The sequence below is a fragment of the Python bivittatus genome, unplaced genomic scaffold (assembly GCF_059951505.1).
Source record: "Python bivittatus isolate LINGU-HERP-01145 unplaced genomic scaffold, Pbiv_v1 ctg000530_np1212, whole genome shotgun sequence".
NCBI classification, from domain to species: Eukaryota; Metazoa; Chordata; class Lepidosauria; order Squamata; family Pythonidae; genus Python; species Python bivittatus.
Genome location: NW_028277085.1, coordinates 357314 through 374766, shown reverse-complemented (window position 1 = coordinate 374766; position 17453 = coordinate 357314). Strand labels below are relative to the sequence as shown.

General features: G+C 36.0%; 1 protein-coding gene across 7 annotated transcripts in view; it reads right to left on the bottom strand.

Moving 5' to 3' along the window:
• TCF12 (transcription factor 12) overlaps nt 1-17453 on the bottom strand; it is a 94674-nt gene that overhangs the window by 74009 nt on the left and 3212 nt on the right. Inside the window, exon 2 of one of the 7 annotated variants that reach the window (XM_088148219.1) lies at nt 4526-4587. The exons of 5 other annotated variants lie outside the window; for them this stretch is intronic. The gene's annotated coding sequence lies outside the window, so the exon portion shown is untranslated. Of the gene's footprint in view, nt 1-4002; nt 4131-4525; nt 4588-17453 lie in introns of those variants that run through there. One more of the 7 variants, XM_088148220.1, reaches the window with a different exon arrangement.

The following is a 17453-nucleotide window of genomic DNA, read 5'->3' as shown; positions in this document are numbered from 1 at the left end:
AGTCCAGCAGAAGGGGCAGGTTGCAGACCCCACCGGTCAGGGAATTTCGATTGGTGGGGTCTAGGCAGAGAGCCTTTTCTGCTGTAGCGCCCGCCCTATGGAACATCCTGTCTCCTGAGGTCTGGTGTGCCCCCTCCCTCATGGCCTTCAGGAAAGGTATTAAATCCTGGCTTTGCCAGAAGGCCTGGGGGCCAGAGGGGGGCCCGCACCTGTGGAGATGGCTGGTGGGATGATGGGTTGCCCCCCCCAGCATCTTACAGATTTTTATAGGGCCAAAATTAGAGGAGGTTTTTTACGGTATTTTTAATATGTTTTTAAATTATTTATAGTTTTTAGCCATCTTGGAGAGAATTGTATTTCTTCTTTTTTATTGTGAGCCGCCCAGAGTCACCCGTGGGGGAGATGGGTGGCATACAAGCCAAATAAATAAATAAATAAATAAATAAATAAATAAATAAATAAAAAAAATGCAGTTAACAGAACCAACTATGGACATATGGCTGAATTTACAAAGCACTGTGACAAAAAGCTGCAAATTGTTTACACTGTAAACTCAAAAGGTACAGATTAGAAAGTGAATCCTATATTATATTATTATTATTATTAATTATTATCTATTTAAATGTATTATAGTTGCCCACTGCCATAGACTGTGGCTGGCTTACAAATACAAAACAATAAAAGCAGTTAAAAAAAATTACACACACTTAGTTGTGTTACAGCTAAATTATAAACATGAAGGAGTCCTCTACTGTATTGCTATATCACATTCTCTTCTCCAGGGGAAGCAGTTCCTGGAAGCTGGAATGAAATGAATTAGGTGGTCTTCAAGAGTCATAAACCCTACTTGATCGAGTCACAGTTGTTTCTAAAAAGACTGATGTTACTCTTCCACAAATACAGATTACATGTGACTACCATGCAATAACATCAGCAAGAGCTGAAATAGCTGGTATCATTACATGAATCTATGGTACAGCTACACTTGAAATACTTTGTATCATCCAGGTGGCTGCAGCCCAAAAAGATATTTATGCTGAAAGGTACAGAAAGGGTACATTTGTTGGCATGTTAGGGGTCATATTCCAAACAGGAACAGCCACAACAAAACCTAAATTTAATTTAATGGACACTAAATTAATTAAGTATAGCTAATATAGTTATTTCTTCTGCCTATCCTTATTAAAAATTGTAATTCAGCATCAAGGTGTCAGAGAAATACATGCAGTACTAGGCCTCAGGTTTATGTCTCTTTTTCAAAGTTTAAAAAACAACAACACCTAAACAAACCCTTTTACAACAGTTTACAAGATTGATTACAAGCAACAGATTTCAAAAATAAAAGCCACAAACAAAAATAAAACAGCCATCTCATTCCCAAAATAAACTAATGTGATTTTATTAAAATGTACTTTAAGGGAAATCCATAGAAAGCAGGGCAATTTTGATACCTTTGCTAAAAATTGGTTGCAATAGGACTTGGCAGACTATAAAATAACTCTGTTCCAAAGACTTATGGGATTTCAGCAGAAGAGAGCTTTCTCTTTCATACTTTCAGTCTGACTGGTCTTAGAGATGGACATAGAATAACAAAACAAGGATCCCTAATTTGTCAGTGTTTGATGCCAAGAACAAATATCAACAAATTCTAGGCTGTTAGGAAAAGAAATTAAAGATCACAGATCAGTCAAAATTATAAATAACTCTTAGTCAGATGTTCCCTGGTTTACTTAACAGCTTTTACAAACAGGAAGAAATAAGCCAAAGAAATCATTTCAGACTCACACAATTCTCATACTCAATCAGCCTATATCCTTGAGGATTCAAACCGGAGGTCAGCAGGTAGTCTTCTCCCTAAACTGATTAACTGATTTCTTAAGTGATCATGCAAAAATCAGAATACGGAGCAATGAAAAGTGTTAATACATTCCTGGTTCACAAAAGGAGCCATTATTTTATTGCAATAATCTTCAGGTGATAGTTCATTTCTTATACCCTTAAATATTTTAGTGATTACGTACATCTGAGAATAGTTTGAAACCAGTCTTCAAGTGTCATGCAAACAATAATGTCAAAGTATTGTTTTGTTTATCGAATTGCTTTCTTACTGCTTTATAGCAAACCAGACCCAAAACTGTAATGCCAAAAAAGAAAAAAAGAAAAAAAAAGGCTACTGACTTTGCCATCCAATCAGCTGCACCCGACCCAAATAACACACTTCCCAACGAGCAACATTCTATCAAGTCCCATGATTATGAATCTTTAGGAAAGCTGTGAAAATCCACCTGCTTCCTTCTTTCTTATTATTATTTTGCATTTCACTGGACTGTTCCTGGGTTCTACCTTTACAATACATCAGATCTACTTTGGTGAGCCACCTAGATTTGTTTTTCACCTTTATAAGCAGCCTTAGTTTAACTGAGGCTCTTAACAGGTTACAACAGGATTGTTACAGTATTTTCCATCCAGCAGCCATCTTAACGTTGCAGCAAAACCCACCCCTCCTTCCCCTTTGTCCCTCTCCCCAAGGGAATTACAACAGACTGCAAGGACTACTGAGAGTAAGGCAAGGTGAGAAATGGCCCAAGTAAACTAAACTTAGATCTACTGAAACAATGTTAAGGAAAAAAGGAAGAAACTTGCAACCCCTTAACTGGAATCATAATTATCTGCCTACTGTGGCATAAAGGTATACTCAAGCTTATTTTACAGAAGCACTGGTTTCATTAAGAAGATGCCCCTGCTTTTTGTGGGTCAAAGCCTAACTACAGCAGACTAAAACTAAATATAATGGCCCAAATGATCTTTTGCAGAAAGAGAAACATATACACATCAAAAAGTGTGATACCAGCAAAAAGCATTCCGTAAGTTTATTTAACATTTCAAAACCTCCTCCATTCCAATGAGAGTTTTTTTTAATTAAAGCAAACCGATTAACAGGAAAAAAGTATGCAGAGCTATAATAGTATTAACACAATGATATACTATCAAAGTTTTCAAAAAAGGGGGAAAAAAGGCTCTGCAAAATTATTTTGTAAACAAAACACTTCCCCAAAACTGACCCAATCGCTCATCTACTTTGTTCCTGTGGCTCCCATCCCCAAAAAGAAATCAAATATTGACAGGTCACACATATCAGCAATCCACTGCTGCAAATCAGGCACAGATTTATTCATCCAACGTTCAATAGTTTCTTTTATCAACCCATATGAGTGAAACGTTCACCATTCTTCACTCTTGATGGGATTCAAATATTAGGGATGTAGCTCGGCAGAACATCTTTATCCACAACCATCAATCTAAAGTCATGTTAACAATTCTTCGGCTTTCAGCTCAAAACACAGTAGTACCAAGTTAGGTTTCCAATGCCTGAATTTTACTTCTACCACCAAGGCAACTGCAACCAATCATTATCAAACATTCTCCAAAGTGTCGGATATACCCAAAACAGAATTCTCTACTGTACTGATTTCATTTTAAAATCAAAATAAATTAATTTTATATTGTTCAAAGCAAATTTCCATTGTTTTAACAGAAGCACAACATTCATGCTCATTACCCCAAAGCTTACATGAAATTCATGTAACTATTTACGTTATCAACTTCCTTCAACTTCTTATAGAAATAGTTTATTTGCATAGGAGCTTCAATCAATTCTTCCAAAGCCTCTAGCAACTGCAAAATTTCAAATAGCAATTGAACCATGATCCCAAATAACTAAATAGTGCAAATAAACTGAATAAACTGCCAAAACAGTAAACCAAAATTAGTTAAAAAAAAAAAACATCAGAATTTTATCTGCAGTAACTTGAAAAAGATTTAGCAGCTACAGCTAAAATTGAATTTTCCCATATTGAGTTTTTGTGGCTAAAGAAGTCAACATTCTACCTGCAACTTATTATTGTCCATATGGATCTTGCCACATTAATTCCAGTTACAGCTAAGTAAAATGTACATAGATTTAGATAAACATTCCTTGTTTCAATCCAAGTAGATCCTTACCAAGGATATAGCCACAAATGTTTCATAGGATGGCATTATCCACCATACTGACATGCCTCCTTGAAGACCACCAAACTATCTAACAGTGAGACAGACAGTTCTTTAATCGTATTCCTTCCTTGGCAAAGGCCTGCTTGATTGGAGCAGCATATCAATCCCAGTAAACAAATACATAAAGAGGAAACACAAAATAAAAGAATGTGATTTGGTGAGAAACCAGAATGTGCTTAATTTTCTTTGAAATGCTAGTCTCATGTATCATCACAATTTGCTTTTGAAATTCTCTCCAATTTCAAATGTAGTTGGTTATATTTTGAGGGGGAGAAGATAATTAAACGAATGTCATAGGTGATGCATGTATTTTCTTGTGCCTTTAATTTTATCGGAACCCTATGCCCAACACTAATAAAACATATTTTTAAGATCACAGGATCTGATATTAAACTTTCTATCCTTTTTCACAAGTCTCTCTCTTTAGAAGCCATTCTGCACTTATTAGAGGTGAGGTGGGGTTATATCTTACTTGCTTATTCTGTTTCATGGAGTTCTTCTATATCATCCAAGACGCTTGGGTACAGTTGTTCCCTGCAAGCAGATGGAGACAGCAACAAACAGAATTTTTTAATGGCAGCATCCCCATGTGAGGGGAATTTACAGGCTCAAAATCCTAAATCTTCCAAGAAAAGTAAACAAAACCCCCTATCAGATATGATATTAGTTGTTGTAAATGCTTCAATCTCAAGTGATGTCAAAATAATTGGTGCAGATATTAAAATTACAACTCAAATGAGAGCTAAGAGATAAAGACTCACCCTAAACTAGATAATACACTAATTGCTAGCTTATATGAACATTTGAAAGAGGGAGGAAGAACTGTAATTCTCATGACACGGGGTTACGGTAGTCTTTCTCAATCTGGCATCCAACAGTTCTCAGACTGCCTAGGCAACATGACTAAAAGCCACAGCAGATGGAATTCAGGAACCTACAGCTCCCAAATATCTGATGAGTGTCAGGTTAGGGAAGGCTGGATTAGAAAGCAACACACCTTTGCAAACACACTTAATTCCATGGGTAATGCTTAGAGCACTTAACAGAACCTAGACTACTTTCTTAAACGCTTTCTTCAAAAGAGAATTTTTCTTAAGCAACTGGCTTGTGCCTGGTACATTAATTAGTAATAAGTCTTAAGCATATTAATGTCTGCAATCAGAAGATTCACCTCACATGCAATTTCTTGCATGAACAATATATATTCCTAAACAGCCCCTCTGGCATGGATAAAATCTTTGAATGGCTCAATCTAGTCCCTTTTATTCCTTTCAGACATTCATTGGAACACAATACTCCTTTTCCAGTGTAAATGAGAGAAGAAGCCATCTGTTAATTATACTTCCAATATTCAAAAAGTCACTCTTGTAGCATAGCTTTGAAATTCAATTCTCACCACACACTTCTGAAGACAAGTCTTTCCCCGCTGCTCACAGACTATTGTGATTGCTTTAAAAATGAAAATATACCCATACCACCCTCTCACACTGAATCCCGCAGCAACATTAAAACCTGCCTGACAGAAAACAAGGAATCAACTTTGGTCACTAATGAACCCACACTTGCCTTTGTTTGGAGGTTTGGGATAAAAAAATAGAAAATAGTTCTAACAGGGAAGTGAATATGCCAGAACTTTAGCATTTCTAAAAAACGAAAGCTATAAAAATTATGTTCTCTATCTATAGCAACTTTTCCAGTTTAATATTACATCTGATCAAAGCTAAATAGTTTTAACACACATACATTAGTAAGTCACAATACAACCAATTTCCAAGAGGAACCCAGAAGCTGCCTGCTGGGTCATTCTCTTCTCACCGGCAACGATGCTGGCTGCAGAAGTGGATTTTACTATAGAAAGGTCAGTTCTGCAAGAACAAAAATTTTTATTGCTTTAATCTGCCCAACACTAGTTACCTGAACAGACTGATCCTTGCTACCCACTCAGTCAAGATCACAGACTGGTCAACTGGTTTATCCAAAACCACTCAAATGTGCCATTGTTGAGTTTTAACAGATCACCTTGAACAGTCAAAGTTGAACTTCAACCACAGCAATCAGTAAGGTCCTACAACACCATCAAAGCTAACACAAATAAACTTTTGTGTACCATAATCCACTTTTTCAAATATTTATATGCAGAAATGTAAACGTAATTAAAATATTTTCATGTTTTAATAGTATTGTTGGAATTTGCAGCAACAACTGATAATTAGAAAACAATATCTTTTAATTAAATGAAGAATTCAGCAGCATGATTTTCAGTGAGTAAAAACTGGAGTATTTTAAGCAGCCATAGCCTTAAATAGGCATGAATATAACAAGTTATAACATTAGTATTTTAAAAGAACAGCTATGTAAAATCTCCATTTTGCTTTACCAAAACATCAGATTTTTTCTACATTAATATAGTTTTATATAGTTTGTATTTTAATATTACATTTTTATGAATATCACAAACTTTACTTTTAGACTTATGCAATATATTTATATAAACGGACCCAGTATTTCTGAAAACAGTTGTTTCCAATGTCAGCTATGTTACTTTCATGATGCCCCTCCAACTTAAGGCAACATTGCACACATCTGACCAAAGTTCTGAGTCTTTAAAATACCTAAAGATGGTATTGTTTTCTTTCATTTAATAAGACTTTCCAAAAGCCTTTTAATGTCAAAACTTTTAAAGCCGAAGAGGCAGTTTTTCCCTTTTTTATTACTTCTTCAATTAAATATTTTTCAGTCACATAAATCCTGATGTTTATTCAAATATGTAGACCATTTTTCTATCTTGAAATAGAAAATATTTCCTCATACGTATAGTAAATTCAACTAAAAACATCTCTCCTAAAATTAGCAGCCCAAAATAACCAGAAAATCAAGCATGTAGTATCATAAACTAGTTCTGCTAGAGGGAATTCACAGAGAAAAAACCCCTTATCTACCACCTCCCCCTCCGCCCCCAGCTATCCAACAAGCACCTATTTCACTTGAGAAGAGTTTCAAAAAGCAATTTGCAGCTACCGTGAACAGCCAGCCCCTCAGATGGTGGTGGCAGAGAAGAATCAGACAACCAGCTGTACTCCTGAACAGCATTTTGGAACCACAGGATTACTTTTCCTCAGCCAACTGCAATGTCCAACCAAAACAGGCAAGTTATATTGCCCTTTTATGGTCATCAGGGAGACTGCTTCAATGAACCTGCAGCCCCGCCTTCCAGCAGTCAATGGTTTTTATCTACAGGAGGTAAAGGAACACAAGCTAATCAGAAAATCTTGGTGTACAAGGTTTCACGCAATCAGAGGCAGTCTCCAAATATCCTAATCCCAAACTGCTTTAGGAAGGTAACTTCCAGCACTTGGAATTGGGCTCAGGAAATTAAGGGCTGGGAGTGTAGTTTTATATTCATATTTCTGCATTCATGAGGAGCCAACCTGTGGACATCTACACCAGTTGTATCTTCCAACTTTTTCCTCTGCAGTCTGGACAGGAAACAGTTCAACCCAACCAACCATGAGAATCCAAGAATTCCAATGAATAGTAGAAATGAAGGTGAAAGTTACAATGCAAGCGTCCCAGTGATTACTCTCCCTATGTAGATACCTACATAGCTAAATTAGGGTGACAAACTCTTGACTGTTTCCTCCCACTCATTCTAGGCTGAAGGCTGAACACTCCCTCTTTTATGATACCCCTTTTACCAGTATGGTATATTAGCTCCCGACCTTCAAGAAATATAACAGACAATTGATAAAAAGAACACTCTAGATTAATACCACCTGTTTTACCAGAAGCAACACACGGTCCAGAAGGACTCCAAGGCTCATGAAGTTCTGATGATATAAACATCACACCTCCAAAGCTGGACTAACATCTAATAAACTGTGGTGCACCTTCATCCAATGGCCCACAGCTTCCTACTACTAGTTTCTGATGATGATACCCCTGGGTGTTTATACAAATGATACTTAACTATTATCAGCATGTACATGACATCCAGATCTAAAACTTCAGATGATTTCTCCCAGCAACTTCACATCTGTGTTTAACAGCAAAAACAATGATACAGGCATAAAAATATCCTTGCAGGGATAAACTAGCATCTCCCCAGGGTACTGAACTAACCTCTCACGCCATCATCTTTATGCATATTGGCACAAAGACTGATGTATTCATCCTTAATAGATTCACAAGAATCAACGAGACTAAAATTAGTTAGAATTAATAGAAATCTGGTTAATTTCAATAGGTTTCTCTATTTATGATTACATGTGGATCAGCTTAAATGCTATGATCTAGGTAAATTTTTTTAAAACATTTGAACTGCTATACATTACTCTCAAATACAGTTTGAAGTCTTCAGCACTTATTCACCTGAGATAACATGGTTCTATTTTGTTTCAGTTTTACCAGTTTTCTTAAAGTGGATATAGACTAAGATTAACGTCACAATCTAGTTTATTATTTTTATTGTACTAGTTACTGAATGTTAGATTTTTTAAGTGGCCAGCACCATAACATGGTGATGAGCAGTATATAATTTTACAATGCAATAATTATATATAAACATAAGTATGGTAAACATAAATAAGAATAGCAATATTTAGCTATTTTTTTCTTTTTTTTACGTCATGCCTTAATTTCTTCGGCTTACTATATCTTACTCCTTTTCTGCACTTTAAATAAAGTTGGTATCCCAAAAGGGAAAAGCATGGTATATATCTATGTATGAGGGCAATCCTAATACTTCATATATAGGTTACCATTGTTAGTTACTTATTTCGCTGTTTCAAGAGAAGAAAACTTTTTTTTATGAGACTGTAAGCCATTGCTTGAAATGCTATTTCTGGCTTCTACAATAATATATCCAAGAATTATATCTCACTTGAAGATGTTTTTCAATTTTTCAAACTCTGCTAACAAATTGCAACATAACTGCACTACTAAAAAGAAAATTCTTTAATCAACATTTCATTCCATGAAAGAGCAAGTGATACACATAAGGCTGAAAGCTACCCAAATACAGCAAGGCATAAATGGCATGTTTAAGGAACAATATACAAAATTTCTGTACATAGTTATGATTAGTCAACTCATGAGAGTACGGAAATCAGGAGTGTTAAGTATTATACAATATTACACAGCTAAATATGAAGGAATTAATCTAGAAGCCTAAGAATCTTAACTTGAAATTTTACTAGCATAATTCAGTATGTAGCCTTCAAGAACACATTACTGATTTGTTTACCCAACTGTAATGCAGGGATGGTTGTTCATATTTTAAAGGACTGATTGGAAATTGATGTAATTTTTTTTCCCAAGTAACTGCTGACAAACTGGGTAGAACCTGTTACATTAACTGATACGAAAAGCTTTTGTATAGAACGAAATTAGCACGAGGTGCAAAGAGCTATAGACATCTGAGATACAAAGCATAAATTCCTTTGAAGATAAAGGCAGGGCTATTCATTTGATTAAAAAAAAAATACACACACACACACACACTTCTAAGACCTAAACAGGTTCTCTTTCCCTTTTTGCTCCTACTAGCCCAGTTATTTCTTCTTCTTGCCTCCTCTCTATCCAGGTTTGTTCCTCCTTTTTCCCTTCTCTCCTCACTAAAGCTTCCAAGTGCATCAACTTCCCTTTCTGAGTATGAGTGGTTTGTTTGTGAAAGAGGGTGACTGGTATGTGCAGATGGGGATCAACAAATTTTGTAGACTGGTTTACTTAGAGAGGCAATTCATTTTATTTAATTGTGGTTATTAATTCAATTAATAGGATTTCAAGTGAAATAACACGTAGTAAACAAACTACATGTGGAAGTAAGAATCTACTGTTCATTTATTTTACTTTCAAATATTACCCATACAATATTTGAGCTTAGAAAGCCTAGAAATTAGCACAAAAGAATCCTAACAAGATCTATCTTTGCTTTGCAACTGCTGTCACTATTCCAAGTTCACGTTTCTATACTGTAATACCTGAGTCAAGTATTCTATCTATTTCAGTACAAAATTATGTATGTTGAACAAGATATCAGTAGTGGCTGGGACACCATGCCACGACAATGACCACCAAGATGCACCTACTTCATCCTGAAGCCCACTGATAGGTACTCTAATGCCAGAAAAGCTGCAGTTCAAGCATGGATGGAGAAACATGTTCACTTATAGAGATGTACCAAGAGGTGGTCATATGTAACGACTTAGAACATTCCTGCTGAAAAAGTGATTGGAGTCCATTCACTCCGACACAATATTTGGTCAGATTCCAAAGATGTGACAAGCCACCTTGCAATAGAAATTGAAGTCTTTAAGTCTTCAAACAAATGTAGTGAAGAAACCGTTCTTTTAGTGTGTGTCCAACCATTACTGAAATAAAATATTAAACAGCACTTAACACTTGAGAGAGAAACTGCTACTGCCTTTACAAAGCCCTCAGAAAAAAATGACACCAGAGGGTAACATCGCAAAAAGCACTGGTAAACTTTACAGGAGACTCTTAAGGTCCACCCACTGTATGCAGCTTGTTTTAGTGAACAAGTATATCCTAAATAACAGAAGGACAAAATAAAGCTATTCTCTAGGATAGCAGCATTTGTCTGCTTTAGAGAAGCTGACAAAAAGCTCACCAAAATATATCTTTCTCATATGTTTAAATATTTTCTCCGAGGTTTTAAATAAATCATATTCAAAAGAAACTCTGTATATGAATAGAAAGCCATATTAAAAAATCAAGAAAGCCATATTTAAAAAAATCAAGTTTGTGAAATCCTCTTTATTTATCTAGGACTAGAATTATTTTTGGAATTAATTATAGTGGAGAAGCCCATTTAAGCACAGCACCACAAAAACATACTGTATTTGAAACATGTACTACGCTTAGTCTTTTGGTTTTCTTGCTTAACAGTAATACTGTTATAGCCTTTCAGCATAGAATATTTTACTACTTTCATTTGTATTCTCTTTATGGATAGCACAAAATAGTATTTTATTATTTTTATGATAATAAAAATTTTAATACGTCACCATATAATATTAACATTCACGCTAATAATAAATTATTTGGTAGTTCTTCAAAAAAAATAGTCCTATAAAGAGTTTAGAGTTCTATTTATTTATTTACTCACATTATAGATTTATATGGCTGCCTGTTCAAATATATGGGCAGCTAAACAACATTAAAAATGATAACATATACAAAAAAAATGTAAAACACATAGTAGCCAGGAAAATTATAAAAACAACAATTAGCATTCAACATAACCAGAGATGGGCTGGGTCACACCCCTGGGGCCTCAGGCCCTAGCACAGAGCCAAGGCTTCAGGGCCTTGCAAAAGGCCAACAGGGATGGGCCAATCTGACCTCCGGAGGGATGACATTCCAGAGTGCAGGTGCCACGACAGAAAAGGCTCTCCTCCTGGGCCCCGCAATAAATTTAGTTATCTTACTTAGTCTAGATACACGGATTGCTATATTTGGGAGTATTCATAAGACTGCAGTTTTAAATATTACCTTATCCTGATCTTGGACTAAAATAAATAAATCTGAATACACCCACCCACAAAACTTACTCTACCATCATATGCAGGCAATATTTTTTAAAAAGAATCTTACCACTGAAAGATAAAGATACAGACCATATGTAACCGTTTTTTTAAACGGGCTATTATATTTCCCCACAATGTCAGAGTCAATTATTTTGCTATGTGTCTATTTAACTGACAGGAATCAGATCACAGCCAAGCAAAAGCCAGTAAGAAAACTGGAGTCTTAACAATTTCACAAATCTGCTGCTGCTAAATTTTTGACACAGCAACTTTTGTGCATATAAGTTTAGTATTTAGGGAACTGGAGCACTGCTATGTTGTAAATGTAGCTTTATACGTTCCCCATCATTTGGGGATGGGGAAACCCAATTTCCCCATCCCCAAATGATCAAACTTTCTGCATTTTCCATAACTGCAATCAAAGAAAAAACATGAAATACAACAGCTGTTGTCCTCATCACATTTACAGAATGGCATTTGTCTTGTTTTCTTGTTTTAAGTCATCTGCTAATTAAAATTACAGGACTTTGCAAAGGAGGGGATATGAGAAAATGCAAGTAAAATCCTCACTGAGATAAAGTTTAGCCAACTTTATTCAAGTACCACAACAATATCCTACAATCACCTTCCACTGTAGGAAGTAGGATACAGGAAGAGGGTCAAAAGTGCCCAATTGTCACAGGTAGGTAGTAGAAACCTAATGCGGTTAAATCTATTTGGACAAGATATAAGAAGTGCCCAGTTCTGTAACAAAATATAACACACACTACACTGTGTTAAGAATGGATTCATCCAAACCATTTCAACCATCTGTTCCTCCCTGATCAGCATTTTCATCTCCTGAAGTTCTGAGACCATCTACTTTCACTGACTTAATTTTTATTTTCTACTACACACATCATTCAATATAGCCCTATTAAATCAATCTAATTTTTTATTTCAGGCAGAATGTTTTGACTACAAAAAATTATTGGATTAAGCAATATTTAAATGTTATATTCACAATTAAATAATATGCAGAGGGAAGATAATGGTGTGTATCTTCAACAATTAAAATGCACTTCATATATTAACTTTAAAAGATTAACACCAGACAGAACTGCTTTCCACAGAAAATTGATTTGGGAATATTTTTCCCATCTGAGAGAAGTAGTTTGTTGTACCTACTTAGCTGCAAAGTTTTTAACATTTGAAATACAGGTGGCACATTATTGGCAGTCTTCTTCATAACAGTTTTGCCTATCTACAACTCATAACTGGAAACGAGACTTCAATAAACGTGTAAGGTTTTTCACATATTTGCAATCCTGGCCTTATTTTTGGTTATTTTACATATCCACAAAATGGCAGATGGGTTACTACACATGCACAAAGCACTTTTTTCCAGTTAGGATAAGGTTGTCTGTGTGATGTAACTGTATTTGCTCCGGTACCCAGCCTCCTTCTTCATAATTCTTTCCATCAATACATGGGCAAATCACTCCAAAAAAGCAGGGCAGCTGAAGCAAGAACACCCCATGGAGCCTTACAAGTGGGCTGGTTCAGTGGTATTGGCTATAACAGAGCAAGGAGAAATGAATGTAGATACACTGGGCAGACAGCAACTGTGCTGGACTAGACTCCAGACTCTAAACCCTCCATTCCAACAGACTCAAGGGGTGGTTATTTATGACTTCATAATCCACAGGCTTACACTGGAACAGAACTCCTGCAAATAACGCTGTTGGTATTGAAATACAAGTTTATAAACTCTAATTGAGAATTTAATTTTGGGTTGTTATAACCTGATAAGAATTTCACTGGACATAGTAATTACATGTTAGACTACTTAATTGCTTTGCTAATCTCTTTTTCTAGTAAACTGACTGGTTGAAAAAGAGTGTGAAAGAAAATATTTTATGGCTTAAGTCTTTAATAAGCTACTAAGCTTAAGTTAGTTTCTGGAAAGTGAGGCCAAAGCAATTTCTCATAATTCATCTAGATAACCATTTCTCACCTGGGGCATCATGGAACCCTAGGGTTCTGCGAGAGTTCACTAGGGGTTCTGCAACACTGTGATTTTTAAAAAATTGTTTGTTTTACTTTGCATGCTGTGCAATGCTAGCTGTAGATATAATAATTTTTATGTAGGAGTTCCCTGAGACTCTTTCTGGATAAAAAGTTTGAGAAAGGATATCTAGATAATTCAACCCCCATCTACACTCTGAAGGTGGAACATTTACTCATCTACCCAATGATGCTTCTGATCAATGCAGTCTGATAAACTGATCAACTGGTGTGTTATGCAAATCTCAATGAGCAGTGTATGTTTTTCAAATTCTGATGTATTAAAGTTAATATTATTAGAATTTATAAGTATTTTAGTTTAGTAAAACATCAGCATATTTCAGCCTTATGATAAGAGATCAGAGTTGTAGGAATGTGCATTACTGAATTGCTTCTTTTATCGAGAAGATCTATTTTCACTACATTATTAGAAATATGCTAAATGGAGATGGAGAACACATTGTTATATACCTCCTGTATGTTCAGTTTCTTACAAAGTGGGCAATTGTAAGTCAATCCTCAAGGCCTCTTTCAGTTTCTGTAAAGTTAATATTCAAGAAATGGCCTAGGAAAGTGTTTCTCATAGTTGGGATTGTAACCCTGGGGGCTTGTGAGACAACAGATGGAGGGCTGCCAGGAAGTTAAGTTTCTTGCACTCTTTTCTGGGCAGGCTGGCTCATTTGATGCAAAGCAGCAACAATTCCACAATTCTGAATGAAACTTGAGAGTTTTCCTTTTCTTAATATACTGTTTTGCCTCTCAGGGGAGAGACTGCGCTCCAAGGCCAGGAGGCTTCCACACAAGGCTCCGACCAAGGGAGAGGAAAGAAGAGGGGTTGTGACTATTATCTGTCCGGCCATGCTGGGGGAGAGAGTGCCAAAGCAACTTACAGCCTGCCTGTGTTTTGCAAGCTACAGCATTTAAAGAGCTGATTTAAGGCAAGGAAACACCCTTTTCTTTTCTTTTCCTCTGACTTTTGTGAAATGAAACTGTCTGTCTTCAAAATAAAACCTAGATTTTAGGAAGTATGCAAAAGCAAGCAAGCTCATCCTTCAATTAAGAATAATTTAAATTTTACTAGAATTTTTTTTTGCTTATTTCTATTGAGTGGTAAGATTTTTTTTTTTTTACTTGATGTATAGATTAAAATTTCATTTTTGAAAGCAGTATATTTATATCTTGTCCAGCCCTAACCCCAACACAATAGTTTCATGGCGGGGTGAGGGGTTGCACAAATTCATTTTATTGATGTGGAGTCATGGTATTATTGTATTTGGCAAACAAAGCTATAAACAGAAGCAAAAAGAGTATACTTTTTTTTAGTGATGTTATGTGAACATTAAGGAAAATGAACAAAATAGGCTTTTGAAACGATGCATAATGTAGTACTCTGTATAGTCCAGACGTGTTTCTAGACATCCCCGATCTTTAGAATGCGGTTGAGTTCACATATCCTGCGGGGGTTGGAAGGGTAACACTGAACAAATTAACATGTTAAAATTGTTTTCCACGAAATAGGCTACTTCTCAACCAGAAGATTACACATCACAAAAAGCCAAAATTTCTGACCATGAATGACCCAACCATCTAATAGATGCTACTCAAGTAATAGCAGGAACAAATGAACAGGATACAGAATCTCCTCTTGGTTTATTTAACAAATCATACAAAGACAGGCAACCACCAATATTGCAGAAGGGGAGATGTTTCTGCTCTGACATTATGTACAACCTTCAAGTAAACCTTAAAGGTATTAAACCAAAGAACAAAACACTACAGACGCAGTGACAACATTTCATTTCGCATATCTAAATGATCTCATCAAGCGATCAAGTACTTACGAATGTAATACAATCTCCCAGGAACTCATATGGCAGATCCCACAGGCTACATGCAACTGCCTACACCTACTACGGCAACTACATCAAAAAGAATTAGAATTTTGAAGCACAGTTTGAAGAGCAGAGCCATAAACTTTTATTAAATCCTACAAGTTACAGCAACACATTAATGCTAGTTGAAAGTTGTACTCTAACAGGAGCCACATAATGTAGCTGAGAGGATTCTCCTCTCATCTGTGGAAAAAGGGTGATCAGTCCAGGCTGCATATTTACTCTCTATGCCCTAACCAGACCGAATGCTTCCAATATAAACCTAAATTAATGCCATTGTCTAGGTAAGATTGGGCACAGGGTGCTCAATTTCTCACACATTATTCAAGCCTTCTTGTCCACACAAATTTATCTGAAGTAGGTGACATATACCACAAACAGATAATCCCTGAGCAGAAATCACCCAGATTGTTAATCTCGAAACCCAGAATAAAACATTATGGAAAAAAATAGCAGAGTTCTGTAAGAAAGAGCCATAATTCATTGGAATTCACTGTTCTGTAGGTTTAAGATTCTAAATTCAAATTCTGCCTGAATGCTTCCATTTAAACAGCTTTGTTGCGTAGTACTGTAGAAACATCTCCCTGTAGTTCCAGACAAATACTGCCTGCTTGAGTAAACAGGACCGGGACAGTATACTACCCTGCTGACTTTGCATGGAGTATAACTTTGTGTGTTGTTTTATGGTATGACATCTTAGACAGGAGGCTGCCACAACAGGGCAGCCTTGGCACAAAGCAGTATCTCAGCTCTGGATGTAGGCCTTCCCTCTTCACTTGCCTCAACGTCTTCCTCAGACAGGAGCTGTTCTACTAATGAGGAAGATTTCTGGGGAAAGTAATTTTAATGGCTTAAGGCCAGCATGGTATTGCCTGGTTCACCATTAATTACAGCAGAAATTCTAATCTTAATCTACTAAGCAATTTCAGATATGTTTGTTTTCAACTGAACATTCTCTTATATTGAACCGCAGAATTATCGGTTTAACACAGGATATTCAAAGCATACCTAAAAATGCATTTGCAAAATGGTGTCAGAATATTCAGAAAGACTGATTTAATGTACTGTATTTGTAACTCGCCCCAATCCTGTCAGGTTCAAGGCAGGAGCAAAGAAAGGCAGGACAAAAATGAAATTAAATATAATCAATTTGATTTGTTTAAAAAGTTGGCAAACGTTGTAGGACATCTTAAACTAATTTAATCTTAGGGCCAAATTCATGTTGGAACAAAACTTCTTTGACATTTTAATGAAATATCAGCAGGGTTAGAGTGAGCCGTACCACAAGCGAGGAGGCGTTCCATAAGTAAGGGCCATTGAGAAGGCTGGGGTTATTATGAAGATTTTTAATCCATGTTTATCTAGCATAAACAAATCCTACTCATGTTTTACATGCTTTGGCATGTTCTTCTAAGTGCTGCTGCTTTCAATTCAATAATGAGGACTGATATGCAGAACCCTAAGATAGTAAGAGGCACAAATTTGGCCAACTGACTTTGCAGTATTCCTTTGTCGTTAACAAAACAGAGAAGCACCCTATGCAGAATTACTGGAAACACCCTACTCAATATTGTACTCATTTCACCTTGGGAAACAGTCAAAAGAGTAAACAAATAGTGTATAAGAAACAAATACAATTCAAATTATTTAATATTACAGTATTATTGAACAATAGAACATCCATTAGAATTTAGTACTAGAACTGCCAGCTGTTATGAGGGTTTACATTACATCAGACACAAGAGTAACTAACCAATCTGTTGTATAGGACAGCTGAGCTGCAGTGGAAGAGGAATACTTAAACAAAGGACAATATAACTCCCTTAAATACTGGCCAGGAAGCACCTGCCACAAAAAAACTTGAAGCGTGCTCTTCAATGAGCAGAAAACTGTCTTCTAATTTTGCTAAAGAACA